Source organism: Rhinolophus sinicus, chromosome 5 (assembly GCF_057876585.1).
Source record: "Rhinolophus sinicus isolate RSI-liver-muscle chromosome 5, RSI-T2T, whole genome shotgun sequence".
Classification (NCBI taxonomy): Eukaryota; Metazoa; Chordata; class Mammalia; order Chiroptera; family Rhinolophidae; genus Rhinolophus; species Rhinolophus sinicus.
The window spans coordinates 70,704,654-70,722,390 of NC_142505.1; the positions used below are offsets into that span (position 1 = coordinate 70,704,654).

The following is a 17,737-nucleotide window of genomic DNA, read 5'->3' on the forward strand; positions in this document are numbered from 1 at the left end:
AGGTCCTTTATTATTCTAGGAAGTTCCTCTCCATTTGGCCTCATAATGAGAGTCTTGGCCCTGAAATCAAGTCAAAAGAGGGCACACAGTACAAGTATTACCTCAGGCTGTGCCAGGAAATGTTCATCTCACCTGCTCTTGGTTACTCCTTGTGGAATGGCACCTATTTGTCTGCACAACCTGCTACCCTCTGCTTGGACAACCTCTTTTTTTGGACTAGATTCCCAACGACCACACAGTTCTACCTGCCAGAATGGACCTTAAGATAACCCTGCATGTGACACTCCCGTGCCACCCACGCAGGGCACAGAATTGACCCAGGACAAACCCCTCCTACTGTACCCCACCCCCCTTCTCTATCATTGCTTACTTGGTCTGAGATGGATGTTTATGGCTGACCAACAAGTGCAGTGATTCAAAGTGCAGAGTCCCCTCTCCCCTAACAGACAGGGCCATGTATATATCAGGTGACTCTAAGAAGAACGGTGCAGCTTGCCATCAGCTCAAGCTCTGCCTCTTCATAGCTACGTACCTCAGAAGCTGGGCTGACCCCTCTTCTCTCTAATTAGTCCATCCTGCTGTCCCTGCTGTCATCTGTTTCCATAGCATGAGATCAGCCTGCAGACCCATCCATGGCCCTTGGGACCCTCGTGCTCACTTTGCTTCTCAGTCTCCTGGGACTGGGCTCAGGTAAGCCTCCAGGTGGGACTCTCTCTGACTCTCTTCTTGGTTAATGCTTTGAGTTCTTTAGCTACATGATCCCAGAACAAGGTGGGCATCTTTCTTGTTTGCATTTCCCCGACTTCTGTCCCAGGCTGACACATGTCAATGCCAGGGGCTGTGGGAAGCATGGGACAGTGGGAAGGTCTCGGGCACTGTGTAAACTGTGATAACAGCCCAGAACTCCTGGCAAAGAGTGGTGAAGAGGGGCCTGGGTGTGGGGAGGGGACACACCAAGGATGTGAAGGAGAATAAATTAAATGTTTGTTCCAGATGGGCCGTGGAGTTTAGGCAGGGGTCTCTAGTAGAACACCAGGTTCTGACATGGGTGCCGGGGTAGAAGGAGACACTGATTAGGACGTTTGGGGGAAAGATAATGGTCCAGCTGAGGACACGCTGAGTGGGAAACACCTGTGGTATGTGACCTGAGGGTGGGGGAAGGTGTCCAGATCTTCAAGTGAGGACTGAGTTGTAACCTGGCATAGTCTGAGAAGAAGCCCACTTTTCTTTCTTCTTCTAGTTATGGTCAACACAAAGGCTGGTGTGTAGGATGTTGAATAACTGAATAAAGTACAGAGAGGAAGCTGGAGGCAGGAGTAGACCCGTCTCTGCAAAGCCGGTGTCCATCCGTATAAGGTCCAGTTTGCACAGGTTCACTCCGCCACTCATCTGCTATGTCTGTTGTGTAATCATGGAAAAGAAGAGAGAAATAAGGGCAATCAAGTCACGCTCCGTGTTTCCACAGCAAAACCCATATGTCTTGTTCACAGGACAGCCTCTCACTGATGTTCATTCTCATTCATTTTGTGACAAATTTCTCTGACAGCTCTACTTCCTGGAGAGGTAGCAGGTGTCATGGAAATGAGCTTAGAAGCAGGAAGACTTTATTTTAAACCCTCATTTCCTCTGCTTAGGAACTTTGTGGCTCATGACTCCCCCAGGTGTCCATGTGCTCCTTGTGACAGGAGATGACCTCACACCCTGATCAGGCTGCTGTGGAGATCACATGAGCTCATGTACATACAGCGGAGCCCAGCGCTGCATTAGCTGAGACCCTGTGTTTAATGACACAGTTTTTCTTCTCTGGTTTCTGGGGGAAAGAAGAGTAAAGGGTGGAAGGAGCTGCTGGAGGCAAGGAAAATGACAGCAGCAATAAGGGCTGGACAGAGAAACAGGGACACTCCAGAAAAAGATTCCTCAGCTCGAGGGCCCCCATGGCCCTGCAGGCACAACAGCAGCAGCCCAGCTGACTTAGGCTGAGCCGCCAAAGCAGACCAGGGACAAGGGTCTGGGTGCAGGTGGGCTGGTGAGGAGGTGATTTGGGGAACAAAGGTAAGAGAGTGATGATGGAAAGGAGGAAAACCAAAAGAGGGGGTGCCAATGAGTAGGTTACTGACATGGAAACACCTTTTGAGCGGCCACAAGATGGCAACCCAGAATCATCCCAACATCCACTGCCTGCTGCCCCCCACTGGGAACATGTACCCCCACTACTACTGTTTAATTTTTAGCACTTCTGGGCTGCCCTGCACCAGATTGAGAAGGTTCCAAAGGGCAGAGAAAGCCCTCAGCAGGGAGCAGAGGCCAGGCTCCTGGGTGGGGCTGTCAGAGGGCAGGGACATGCCCAGCCCAGGGCAGGAGGACTCAGGGTGGGGTGAAGGGGGGGCCACTCAGCGTCTGCTGGAATGGGTCAGTGGCTGAACAGAGATCCTGCTTCAAAGTCACATTTTATATCATAAGACTCTCCTTCAAAATGTTTGACTGAAATACATTTCAGAGAGATTATAAAACATATTTAAAGTAAGAAATAATGGGTGAAAGAAATTAAAGAAATTAAAATATTCATGTATTTGAAAATAAGTGATCACTTTGTGAATTTCCATGTGCTTGAAAAGGAAATTTGCACTGTGACCCCCTTTTCTCTGATGAGTATACAAACCCCACCACACCCATCTATGCACATGTCAGAAATGCATGCATGTGAATTAAACAAGAGATGTTCCCAGTCAAAGAGGTGTGTTCATAAAGCACACTCCATGGAAGGATAGGCACTATGAATTCACCAGAGAGCAAATCTCCAAAGTGAAAACTGCAAAATCTCCTCATCGTATTGTCATATATGTCTCTCAGAATTTGACAGAACAAGCAAATAAATAAAATAAGGAAACACAAATAAAGGATTAACCTATGGACAAAGACATTCTCTCCTTGTACCATTGAAATGTTTACGAGATCGAACCATGTGCTTGAAGGAAACAAATTGCACCTAACTGGAGATTTTATTGTTAACACTCCCCTCCTGGAAAATGGATCATCTTTAGTTTTTAGCAAAGAAGATGAAAAGTGGCTGTTGTGAGTGTGCCGTGAAGCAGACGGGCAGCGATAAGAGAATGTGGGTGTAGTTTCCTCTCCAGTCAGAGGGTCCGCATTTGGGAAATCTCTCATGCCCCTGATTAACTTAGTCAGTCTCTCTGAACATTGTGTTCTTATCTTGGAAATGGGAATGTCAATAACACACGCCTCTCCGGATATTTGTGGAGACAGAATGAAGTAAGGAATGTGCACGTACTCTGTCAAGTGTAAGGGATGTACAAATGGAGGTCATGGTTTGGAAAGGAGATAAGATGGATGTCGCACCCCTGGGCACACACTGGCCGTGAGTAGGACACACAGACAGGGTCTTTGCTCAGTTATCTCTTGTGCTTCCTTCCACAGGCCAGTGGCAGGTGATGGGACCAGACAAGCCTATTCAGGTCGTGGTCGGGGAGGACACAGTGTTCTCGTGCTTCCTCTCTCCTAAGACAAGTGCAGAGGCCATGGAAGTGCAGTTCTTCAGAGATCACTTCCGTGCTGTGGTGCATCTCTACAGAGAAGGGAAAGACCAGCACCATATGCAGATGCCAGCCTATCGAGGGAGAACTGAGCTGCTGAAGGACTCCATAGCGGAGGGGTATGTCTCCCTGAGGCTGAAGAAGGTGACTCTCTCAGACACTGGCTTCTATGGATGCTGGTACAGATCCCAGAATAATGACCATGGGACCACCTGGGAGCTGCAGGTGTCAGGTCAGTTCCTTATTTCAGAGAACTCACAACTTTGTGTTATGGTAAAACACTTGGGACTTCATGTCATATACTGAATCAGGAGTCTTTTTAAAAATGTTTTCATGTCATTCAGTAAGAAGATAGCATCCTAAACTATCAGTTCTTTCTGTTTTGTACATATGGCTGTCTGTCACTTTTTTTGCATGTGTACATTTATGTAACTACCACCACATCAGGACATAGAGCTATCCTCAACACCCCCATTTCCTTCTGCTATGCCTTTGTAGTCTCAGCCACCCTCCTCACCCACCATCCTCCCCCACCCCTCGCAATCATAAAGTGGTTCTCCATCTCCATGATTCTGTAATTTCAAGAATGTTATAGGGGTAACTTAAGCTTCATGGCAGAGTGAGAAGACTCCTTTGTTTCTCCCCTTAAAGTCCCAACAAGTTGGACAACTATAATTCAACAAAGAATCCCCTGCTTACTACACAAATTCATCTGAGAGATCCACACATCAAGACCTCTGAAAATGGGCATATGAAAATAAGTGGAGGATGGTCGAGACTAAAAAATGGAGGCATGAGGTGAGCCTCTGTAAAGCTCCCCTGGAATTTCAAATGAATCGAACAACAATAACTCCACAAAGGACTCCCTGCACAGCAGACAGGAAAGACGAAGAGGCCCACTACCGAAGTCACCTACAGGAGTAAACAAAACTGCTGAAACATACGGGCTCTGAATCTGGAGCTGGAAGAGCTTTGGAACATCAAAAGCTCTCCGCATACCCACCGGGACACTGCGCCCTGTGACCTAGACGAACTATTAACAGAGGGGACGCCCGTCTCCCAGAGAATCCCCCCATTGTGTGAGAAGCTGAAATAGTGCAGAGAAACATAGCACTACCATGTGGGAGAAGAAAAATAGGCTGCAGTTGGAGAAAAAATAAAACATTCTACCAACAAGTACTGGAAAACAAAAGAAAGACCTCTTCCTATCAACCTGTTGCAGAAGCCACTCCTGTAGATATCTAGGAAGAGAAATAGTAAATCAGTAATTTCCATGAATAACCAAGCAACAAGATAGCTCAGAAAGAAAATGAAAAGTCTCCAGAAAAGGCACTTAAAGATACAGAAATATGTGACTTAAATGACAGAGAATTCAAGATTGCAGTTCTGAAAAAACTCAACGAGATGCAAGAAAACACAGATAGGCAGTTAAATGAACTCAGAATTACAATCACAGAACAGCATGAGCATTTTACGAAAGAGATTGAAATTTTAAAAAGGAACCAAATAGAATTTCTGGAGCTTAAGAGCTCAATAGAAGAAATTAAGAATGAAATAACCGGCTTACATAGTAGAGTTGACCAGATGGAGGAAAGAATCAGTGACATCGAAGATAGAAACCTGGAAATTACACAGATGGAAGAAGAAAGAGACTTGAGACTGAAAGAAATGAAAGAACTCAACAAGAACTTTCTGACACCATCAGAAAGAGCAATATAAGAATAATGGGCATACCAGAAGGAGAAGAAAGAGAGAAGGGAACAGAGAATATATTCAAACAAATCGTCGACGAGAACTTCCCAAACTTGTGGACAGAACTGGACCCTCGAATCCAAGAAGCAAATAGAACACCTAATTACCTCAATCCCAACAGGCCTTCTCCAAGGCACATGTATTGAAGCTGTCTAAAATCAACGAAAAGAAAGAATCCTCAAGGAAGCCAGAGAAAAGAAGACGGTAACTTACAAAGGAAAGCGCATTAGATTACCATCAGATTTTTCAGCAGAAACTCTACAAGCCAGAAAGGGAGTGGAACCAAATATTCAAACTATTGAAAGAGAGAAATTATGAGCCAAGAATAATATATCCAGCAAAGATATCCTTTAGATATGAAGGAGGAATAAAGACCTTTCCAGACATACAGAAGCTGAGGGAATTTTCTAATACACAACCTGCAATACAAGAAATACTAAAGGAGGCTATTCGATCACCATCAACAGGGACAATTTGTGGCAACCAAAACATAAAAAGGGGAGAGTAAAGGCCTGAACCGGAATATGGGAATGGAGAAAGTAAGCGTGCTGAAGAAAACGGAATACTCTAAATATCAAACTTTCTTTCACATAAACTTAAGGGTAACCACTCAAAAAAAATCCAGAACTGAAATATATACTGTAATAAAAAAATAAACAGAGGGAAACATCACAGAAAATCACCACACGGAAATAATAGACAACAACAAAAAGGCAGAGAAACAATGGAGACACAGCCTTACCAGAAAACTAAAGATAGAATGAAAGGATATCCTCACATATCAATAATCACCCTAAATGTAAATGGACTGAACTCACCAATAAAAAGGCCCAGAGTAGCAGAATGGATCAAAAAATTAAACCCAACCATATGCTGTCTCCAAGAGACACATCTCAGCTACAGGGACAAGCATAGACTCAAAGTGAAAGGGTGGAAATTGACACTCCAAGCAAATGGTACCCAGAGAAAATCAGGTGTAGCCATAATGATATCAGATGAAACAGACTCCCAGGTGAAAAAGATAATAAGAGACAAAGATGGACATTTCATAATGGTGAAGGGGACTGTACAACAAGAAGACATAACAGTCATCAATATTTATGCCCCCAATCAGGGAGCACCGAAATACACCAAGCAACTACTAACAGAACTAAAGGGAGAAATTGACCAAAACACAATTATACTAGGGGACTTAAATACGTCATTGACAGCTATGGATAGATCATCCAAACAGAAAATAAATAACGAAATAGCAGTCCTAAATGACACATTAGATGAAATGGATATAATTGACATTTATAGAGCACTTCATCCTAAAACACCAGACTATACATTCTTTTCTAGTGTACACAGAACATTCTCAAGGATAGACCATATATTGGGACATAAAATCAGCCTCAGCAAATTTAAGAAGATTGAAATCAGTCCAAGCATATTATCTGATCACAAGGCTTTGAAATTGGATATCAATTGCAAAAAGAAAGTAGGAAAAAACACAAACACATGGAGATTAAACAACATACTTTAAAAGAATGACCGGGTCAAAGAAGAAATTAGAGGAGAGATCCAAAGATACATAGAAACAAATCACAATGAAAATACATCCTACCAAAATTTTTGGGATGCAGCGAAAGCAGTTTTAAGAGGGAAATTTATCTCATTACAGGCCTATCTCAAGAAACAAGAAAATGCCAAATAAATAACCTCATGTTACACATTAAAGAACTAGAAAAAGAAGAACAAGTGAAACCCAAGGTCAGCAGAACAAAGGAAATAACACAAATCAGAGCAGAACTAAATGAAATAGAGAACAAAAAGACAATAGAAAAAATTAATGTGACAAAGAGCTGGTTCTTTGAAAAGATTAACGAAATTGACAAACCCTTGGCTAGACTCACTAAGATAAAAAGAGAGAAGACGCTAATTAACAAAATCAGAAACGTAAAAGGGGAAGTTATCACGGACACCACAGAAATACAAAGGATCATCCAAGAATACTATGAAGGACTATATGCCACCAAATTCAATAACCTAGAAGAAACAGACAAGTTCTTAGAAACATATAGCCTTCCAAGGCTGAACCATGAAGAACTAGAAAATCTAAACAGACCGATCACCAGTAACGAAATTGAATCAGCCATTCAAAACCTTCCCAAAAGCAAAAGTCCGGGACCAGATGGCTTCACTAGTGAATTCTAACAAACCTTCAAAGAGAATCTAATACCAATTCTGCTCAAACTCTTCCAAAAAATTGAAGAAGAGACAGTACTCCTTAACTCATTTTTTTTAATTTTATTTGTTTTTTAATTAGTTTCAGGTGCACAAGACAGAGCAAAACTTAGACATTTATCATTTACATCCCTCACACTGTGTGAACCCTCCTCCCCCCATCCACCATCCCCCCGTACGTTCCCAAAACGTCTCACCTTCCCCTTATCCCCACCCCCCGCCCCTCTAGCAACCCTCTGTTTTTCCTCCATGTTTCCAAAACTGTCTCTGATTAGTTCATTCACTTATTCTTTTCTTTAGATTCCGCATATAAGTGAGATAATAAGTCAGAAAGAGAAAGACAAATACCATATGATCTCCTTAACTCATTTTATGAGGCCAACATTACCCTGATACCAAAACCTGGTAAGGACAGCACAAAAAAAGAAAACTACAGACCAATATCTCTGATGAATACCGATGCAAAAATCCTAAATAAAATTCTAGCAATTTGAATACAACAATACATTAAAAAGATTATTCATCACGACCAAGTGAGGTTCATCCCCGCGGCACAAGGATGGTTCAACATCCACAAATCCATCAATGTGATACATCACATAAACAAAATAAAGGACAAAAACCATATGATTATATCAACTGATGCAGAAAAAGGATTTGACAAGATACAACATCCATTTATGATTAAAACACTTAATAAAATAGGTATAGAAGGAAAATAGCTTAACATAATAAAGGCCATAGATGACAAGCCCTCTGCTAATCTCATAATTAATGGTGAAAAACTGAAGCCCTTTGCTCTATATTCAGGAACATGACAGGGCTGTCCCCTATTACCTCTGCTTTTCAACATATTGTTGGAAGTCCTTGCCAGAGCAGTCAGGCAAGAGAAAGAAATAAAAGGCATCCAAATTGGGAATGAAGAAGTTAAATTATCACTCTTTGCAGATGACATGATGCTATATATAGAAAACCCTAAAGACTCCACCAAAAAGCTATTAGAAACAACCAACGAATACAGTAAAGTTGCTGGCTACAAAATCAACGCACAAAAGTCCATTGCTTTCCTATATACTAACAATGAAATCTCACAAAAAGAAATACAAAAAACAATTGCTTTTGCAATTGCAGCAAAAAGAATAAAATACCTAGAAATAAACTTAACCAAGGATGTGAAAGACCTATATGCTGAAAACTATAAGACATTTTTGAAAGAAATTGAAGAATACACCAAGAAATGGAAAGACATTCCGTGCTCATGGATTGGAAGAATCAACATAGTTAAAATGGCCGTATTACCCAAAGCTATATACAGATTCAATGCAATCCCCATCAAAATCCCAATGTCATTTTTTAAAGAAATAGAACAAAAAATCATCAGATTTGTTTGGAACCACAAAAGACCCCGAATAGCCAAAGCAATCTTAAGAAAAAGGAACAATAATGGAGGTATCACACTTCCTGACTTTAGCTTGTACTACAGGGCTACAATAATCAAAACAGCATGGTATTGGCAGAAAAACAGACACATAGACCAATGGAATAGAATTGAGAACCCAGAAATAAAACCACATGAATATGGACAGATAATTTTTGACAAAGAAGCTAAAAACATACAATGGAGGAAAGACAGCCTCTTCAATAAATGGTGCTGGCAGAATTGGATAACCACGTGCAAAAGAATGAAACTGGACTGCTATTTGTCACCATGTACCAAAATTAATTCAAAATGGATCAGACTTAAGCATAAGACCTGACACAATAAACTGCATAGAAGAAAACATAGGTACTAAACTTATGGACCGTGGGTTCAAAGAGCATTTTATGAATTTGACTCCAAAGGCAATGGAAGTAAAAGCTAAAATAAACGAATGGGACTATGTGAAACTTAAAAGCTTCTCACAGCAAAAGAAACCATTGACAAAATAAAGAGGCAACCAACTGAATGGGAGAAGATTTTTGGAAACAGTGCCTCTGATAAGGGGCTAATGTCCAAAATATGCAAGGAACTCATGCAACTTAACAACAAAAAAACAAACAACCCAATTGAGAAATGGGCAGAGGACCTGAAGAGACATTTCTCCAAAGAGGACATACAAATGGCAAATAGACACATGAAAAAATGCTCAACATCACTAATCATCAGAGAAATGCAAATAAAAACCACAATGAGATATCACCTCACCCTAGTCAGAATGGCTATCATCAACAAGACAAATAGTAGCAAGTGTTGGAGAGGCTGTGGAGAAAAAGGAACCCTCATACACTATTGGTGGGAATGCAGACTGGGCAGCTGTTATGGAAGGCAGTGTGGAGGTTCCTCAAAAAATTACGAATAGAATTGCCATATGACCCAGCAGTCCCTCTCCTGGGTATCTACCCAAAAAATCTGAAAACGTTTATACATAAAGACACGTGTGCTCCAATGCTCACTGCCGCTTTGTTTACGGAGGCCAACACATGGAAACAACCAAAATGTCCTTTGATAGATGAATGGATAAAGAAGTTGTGGTATATATACACAATGGAATACTATTCGGCGGTAAGAAAAGATGATACAGGAACATTTGTGACAACATGGATGGATCTTGAGAGTGTAATGCTGAGTGAAATCAATCAGACAGAAAAAGCAGAGAACCATGTGATTTCACTGATATGTGGTATATAAACCAAAAACAACAAAAGAACAAGACAAACAAATGAGAAACAGAAACTCACAGACACAGACAATAGTTTAGTGGTTACCGGAGGTTAAAGGGGATGGGGGGTGGGAGATGAGCATAAGGGGGATCAAATATATGGTGGTGGAAGGAGAACTGACTGGGTGGTGAACACACAATGGGATTTATAGATGATGTAATACAGAATTGTACACCTGAAATCTATGTAATTTTACTAACAATTGTCACCCCAGTAAATTAAAAATAAATAAATAAATAAATAAATAAATAAATAAGAAACTAACAGAGCACATAATTATGTCACTCCAAAAAGGACTCTCCAAGGCACGTTATTTTAAAATCATCAAAAATTAATGACAAAGAAAGAATTCTCACGGAAGCCATGGAAAAGAAGATGGTAACCTTAAAGGAAATTCCATGAGTTTATCATTGGATTGTTCAGCAGAAACCCTAAAAGCTAGGAGACAGTAGAATTAGATATTCAAAATCTTGAAAGAGAGAAATAACCAACAAAGAATAATATATCCAAGAAAGTTATCCTTTAGATATGAAGGAGAAATAAAGGCTTTTCCAGACAAACAAAAGCCGAGGGAATTTACCACCACAAGACCTTCATTAGAAGAAATGCTGAAAGGAGCTCTTTTCTCTGAAACAAAGAGAAAAAAGTATAGAAAATTTTGAGTAACACGACAAACAGACAAACAGAAGCAGGAAATTGCAACTTTATTTCAGAATAGGGTGTTAAACACTTAATTATAACATAAAGGTTAAAGGGGAAAAGGCATTTCAAAAAATGTAACTTCTGCAATTTGGAAATAAACGCCCAACACAAAAAGGGATAATTTGTGACAACAGAAACAAAAGGGAAGGAGGAAAAGGACTGAACTTCTACAGGTGAATGAAGATGAGATGCAACCAGAAGAAAAAGGACGATTTATTTATGAAACACTTATTTTTACATAAACCTAATTGTAATCAAAACAAATCTAGAGGTGAGACACGTAACATAAATAGAGGAAATGGAGAAGAGAATCATAGAAAGTCACCAAACTGAAATAGCAGACAGGAAAAAAGAAACAATGGAGATACAGAGCATCCAGAAAAACAACAGTTAAAATGGTTGTAGTAAGTCCTCATATATCAATAATCACCCTAAATGTAAATGGACTGAACTCACCAATCAAAAGGCACAGAGTAGTGGAATGGTTTAAAAAACAAAACCCAATTATATGTTGCCTTCAGGAGACCCATCCCAGTTACAAAGAGAAAAAATTGTCTCAAAGTGAAGGGGACGTGGACCATAAGCAGTTCAGCTGTTCTGTGTTGGTCCTCCAGGTCTGAGACCATAGTCAGTTCATCTACCTTTTTCCACCTTTCAGAGTTCTCCTGTGGTTGCCTCTTGTGTTATTTCCAGGGTTTATAATTCTACATAGGGGGAGGAGCAGGGAGAGATTAGTCTATACCATCTTATTGGAACCCCCTTCCTTAGTGCTTATACCATATTTCCTTCTTTCATTCACTCAACAAACATTTATTTGCAATAAGAAATCCTCAAACAGAGGTTACCCCTGTGTAGGGTACTCTCCATAGTCTCTCAATTCACAAGTCTGGAGGTCAGGCGAAACCCTCCCTCATCCTCTTGTTAGTCCTGTGAAATTTATCTCCCTGCACCTGTCTCTCCCCTTCTCACAGTGTTCTATTCCAGACCTTCTCATCTCTCACCGTACTGACTTCAGTGACCATCTGTCTGGCTGCTTTAATTCTGAGTGTTCCCACTGACCCCCCTCCATACTGCTGCCTGGGAGGTTCTCTAAGATGCATGTCTGCTCACAACTCTTATCTGGAAGCCAGCCAACAGCTCTGCAGTGCCTACAGGACAATGGTCCACACTCTTTAGGTCAGTGCACCCATCCATATCCTGCCACTGTCCCTCCCCCAGACCTCACACCTATCCCCTGTTGCACATCACAGTATTGACATGGCAAATGCTCAGAGGTCCTTGGGCATAATATGACCTGTCCACTCCTCATGACATGGTGTCTACTGGGCCGTCTGCCTGTCATGCTTCTCCCTTTTTCTCTTTGTTCACTTTAAAACCTTTTATTCATCTGGCACAACAGAGCGCAAATGTCACCTCCAGGAAACCATGACTTCCGTTGACAATCACTGTCTCCACATGCTAACTTGACCACGCTTCCTCTCTGCACACTTCACAATGATGTGCATTTGTTAATAGTTGTCTCCTTTCTTAGTCAGCAAGCTCTTCATTAGAATGGACTATATCTTATTTCTTCATCATATTTAGTGTTTAGGAATATCCATGTACATAGTAACTGTTAAATTCATGTTGAGTGAACGAAGACCATGGAAAGGCTTACAACTGTTATAAGTCTATGTGTGTATAAGAGAGAAATGGCCACGGGGGTGGGGTTTTATGTACCTGATGAACCTGGTGAGAAATTCTGTGGCCTTGGAAAACGATCTTTGCTTTCATCCATTTCCTGTTTACTCCCCAGCATTGGGCTCAGCTCCTCTGGTTTCTATCATGGGATATGTTGATGGAGGCATCCAGCTACTCTGCAAGTCCTCAGGCTGGTTTCCCCAGTGAAGTGGAAAGGCCCCCAAGGACATGATTTGCCCTCAGACTCAAACGTGAATGCAGACAGAAAGGGTCTGTTTGATGTGGAGACTTCCCTTATAGTCCAAGAAAATGCTGGGAGCGTATCATGTTCTATCCAGTACCCTGACCAGAGCCGAGAGGTGGAATCCAGGGTATGGATAAGAGGTGAGTGGGGAGGAGTAGGAGTGGAGGAGGGGTGCATGTTGCTCAGAGCCTCTATTTCAGGATTGTTGTGTAGTATTGTTCGGTTTTAATGATTAATTTTCAAAGCCAAAGATCGGTGAGATATAAAGATAATATCATAAAATTTGATTACGTGGAAACAATCATTTACAATTGCAGTGGATTAGAACCAATTATTTCCTTCATCACATGATCATCTTCATGATGCAACCCTCCAAAATCAACACACATAAAATTTAAGAAAGCTAACTTGAGGGACAGAGGAAAAAAACTGTTTGCTCATTAAAAAAATAAATGCACCTAAATAGATACTAAAACATTGCTCTGTGAAACAGAATATAATAAAAAGTGGATAATTCAGGAAGGATTTAAAAATAATAAGGGTAATTAATGTAACCTCAAATATGTCAGTAATCACAATCAATACAAAATGAGTTAATTTGCCAGTTAAAAGACAAAGAATGTCAGACAGGAATTTCAAAAAATCTCAATGGTTGCAATTCTTAGAGAAAATTGTAATACAATGAGCTATTCACTGAAACATTTTAAAAATAGAAAAAGCATAACAGACAAATGTTAACCAAAGGAATATCATTGTAGATATGTTAGAGTCAAGAAAAAAAGTCTTAAGGAAAAAAAGCATTATTATGATAGTTATTTCAGAAACATAAAGTTTATTCACTGGAAAACTATGAAACATGTAAATATATATGCACCTTATAGTATACCTCAACATATACAAAGCAAAAATCAACAGAAGTATAAGAATAAATGGAAATACTGTGAGTTCTAGAACTGATTAAATAAGTAGATGTAATTAGTAAGGTTGTAGAATATTTGATATACAAATTAACAGTCCTGATCTAATAGACATTCTTAGAAGAAGACTTCACCCACAAAAATCATTATTTTGAAGCACACATGGAATATTTACGAACTTTCACCAGGTACATGCACATAAATTTGTAATCAACTTGTCTAGTTCTAAGAAAATGCTATTGAGATTTTCAATAGAATTATATTGAATATGTAGACCAATTCTGGAATAAATGGTATCTTTAAAATATTGCCTCTTGTTACCTGCAAGAAGTTACATTGCTGTGCTTACTTTAGTTGTGCTTAGTGTCTTTTAATAAATTTTATATATCTAATAAAATGTTTGCAAACTCTTATGAAGATGTATAAAATAGAAGCGACATTGCATGCAATAGCATGTGAAGGAAAGTTCATTCAAATAAATGATGCCTGCATAGTTGTTATCTGTTTAGAAGAAAATAAAATTGAACTTCTACCTCATTTTATATTCAACAATAAAATCCAGATGGAGCAAGAATTATGAAGAAGAACAATGTTTTAAACATGTACAAGAAATTATAGAAAATATCTTTTCAATCTTGGGGTCTGAGATGATCCCTTAAATGAGAGTCAAACTGCTTTTACTGTTCAGTGGTATCTAAGGGATCTATGGAACTGTTTTTCAGAGGCGATTTTCCAGGCCATATCCTGGCGCCTGCGATTTATTTTACTGGGAATACTCCTTCCTGTCCTGTGTGTTGGTGTCATTGGTCTGATAATTTCCTTCTACAGATTGAAAGGTAAGTGGGAAAGAGAAGCAGGGGCCCATGGCTTACTCATGCATCCAGCAGGGCGGGGATGGATTCTCCCACACACCTCCTGGGTCTGTTATTTCAGCCCCAGGCTCCAGGGCCCCATCACCTGGGCCACAGCATCTACAGTCCTCCCCCCACTCCAGGCTGGCCGGAAATGGCTCCCTTAGGAAATGCCAGCCCCACCAGGCCCATCTTCCTCACAGAGTGCCCAGAATTAGGGAAAGAATGATTTTCACCACCTGTAGGGCTGACATAAATTTATAAAATCACCAAGATTCCAGTAAAACAGTTTAAATTACTTGAAAAGAATAAAATTGAAGACAACATGATAAAATTATATTCCGTTTCAATAAGAACTAGTTTTTTTCCTCCTTGGAGATGATACTGCTCCTTGAGAATATGTGCCATGATCCCATTTTCACTCCAGCTTCTTGTATATATTATCATCCCTTCTCCCTGATGACCTCCATCTCCACCTTCACAGGATCCCAGAAGTCAGCCCCTACCTTCAGCATGAATGTTCCTGATCTGTTCTTTTACCCCAGAGAGAGAGGCTTAGGATAGGGGTGTGGGGATGGGGGCACAAAAGGAGAGTTCTAGAAGAACCCCCATCATTCACCCACAGCTCATCCCCCTGAGCAATGAGCCAAGGCCGTGTTTGTACCTTACACATTCTTGTGTCAATCACTGGATATTGTTTCTGTTTCAGGGAAAATCTGGACAGAATTGGGTAAGTGTCTTATCATGTTCTGAGCCTTCCCCACAGTTGGCCTGGATCCCTCCTGTTCCCCAGTTTGAACCACCTGGGGGCTGTCTTGGCTCCAGACTGCACGGGAAGGATGGTCAGGCCAGTGAGGGCAGGTGTTTCAACCCCTATCCATTGACTAACGAACTGATCCTCAGACAGGTAGGGGGGTACAATGGGCATTGGGATCCTGAAATCCCCTATAAATTGTCTGCACAATTTGCATATTGGTACATTCTGTGGGGAGAGGAACCATAGATTTCATGAGTTATCTGAGGTTGTGGACCCAGAATGGGGAAGAAACTGGGGGGCATCTCCTGCAGCCTCCTGTCTGGCTTGATACTTTGAGACCAGCCTTTCAGGTTTGTATAGGCGCAGAATATTCTGCCTTTTGTGTCATGGAAACACCAGGAACTGAGTAAGAGTGTTGTAGAGCTTTCCTCTCCCCTGGGCCCCTGTTCTGTGATTTCAGCCTCTTCTGTGTTTTTGGTTTTCAGACAGGAAAAAGAAGCATGGAGAAGCAGGTAAGAGAAGTTATTCACTCCACCCCCATTATCTCTCCTTACAAGTCCCTAGTTTATGAATCTTGAGACCCAGAGGCCATGGGTTTCTGCAGAGACAGTCTTATGATGGGGACCCTGAAACTGTCTGCAGAGGCTGGTTGAGGTGTATTTGTAGGGAACCCCATGGCCTTCAGCAGATCTCTGGTGGACCCATGAGACCCACAAAGGTTAACCGCCCTGGTGTCCTATCTCCCTGCCTCCTGCTCTCCCTGTGAGCACTGACCCTCCTTCTCTGTCTGCTTGTTTTCAGAATTGAAAGAGGCGCAGAAACAAGCAGGTACCAATGCCTGAGGGGTGATAGTGGGACAGAGCCTTGTGCGGGCATCGGAGAGGGAGCCGACCAGAGACAGACAAGGGGAACAGTAACACTGAGACACACTGGACTGCAGATTATAAATCTGTGAGGCCCAGATCCATCCCGAGGGACAACTGCCCCAGACTTATTCCTTGACTCAGGACTAGGAGGGGAGAGGGCAGGGGGCTGGGTCAGCCAGGGTAGGGGTCAGCAGCTAAGCTCCAGGGAACTGAGGTCACTGGTGACTGGCCAAGGGGATGGACTGAGGGGAAAGAAGGTGAAGTTTGTCAGTTTTGAGGACAGCAGGAAGCTGGTTAGAGGGGATGATACAGGTCTCATAAAGTCTAATGCTGAGCTCACGGTTAAGCACCATCAGGCACTTGTGAGGCCCTAGGGCCCCATTGAAGATGAGGGAGGGGCAGGGGTCTGTGTCTGATGGAGCCTCTAGCTCTGGGACCTCACCTGATCCCACCCTGAGCCAGTCTTCAGAAGGAGGGGGTGACCTCTGCATACAGCCCAGGTCCCTCCTCAGTGACTCATGCTCTCTCTCCCTATGACACCCCAGAGGAGATGCCTCTGGACCCAGAGATGGCTCACCCCCAGCTTCACATTTCTGATCTGAAAACTGTGCGCTATAAGAACACTTGCCAGGAGGTGACCTACTCGGACAAGAAGAGATGCACAAGGATGTGTGTGATGACTACTCAGCAAGTCTAGGCAGGAAACCATTACTGGGAGGTGGATGTGGGACACAATGTAATGTGGTGTGTGGGAGTGTGCCGGGACAATGTGGACAGGAAGGAGGCATATCAGATTTTGTGTCTGTACAATGGGTACTGGGTGATTGGACTGAATAGCGAACATTGCTATCTCACTTTTAACCCTTACAGAATCATCCTTTCTCTAGGAAAACCCCCTACATGAGTGGGGGTCTTCTTAGACTACAAGAGTGGAACCATCTCCTTCTTCAACGTAAGTGATCAATCCCACATTGACACCCTGACACATCAGTTTTCAGAGTTATCGAGGCCCTACATCCAGCATGATGTGAACGATGAGGAAAATGTGACTCCCATAGTGACCTGCCCAGTGTCCCCGGGATCAGAGAAAGAAGCGCCTTGTGACACAGACAACCTGGAGCCTTCCCCACAGGTGACCACACCCTTCCTGCCCAGAGGGAATCACACCTCACAGTCTCCCTCAGGACACTGAGCTTCCTCTCAGGCCCCAGAGCCCTGCAGCAGACAGCAGCATGACTTCCAGATGAGGCGGCTGGCCCATCCATGTGGGGTCAGGGTCAGCTGCCCTGAGGCACGGAGGGAAGAAGGCTGATGATGCATTTGGTTTGGACCAACTCTGCAGCCAAAGGACCTTTGACAATAAGAAGCTCTCTGGCTCATCACCTGTAAAACAAGGACAGGAATTCCCATCCTAGGGGATAGTGAAGACCAGAGACAGTGAATGTGAGTCATGCTGCCTCTTGTAGGTGTCCTGGCATCAGTGGACAA

General features: G+C 42.1%; 1 pseudogene; it reads left to right on the forward strand.

The window, feature by feature from the left end:
- The first annotated feature begins 560 nt into the window (after positions 1–560).
- LOC109439892 (butyrophilin-like protein 3) lies at positions 561–17,680 on the forward strand (annotated as a pseudogene).
- The last annotated feature ends 57 nt before the right edge of the window (positions 17,681–17,737 follow it).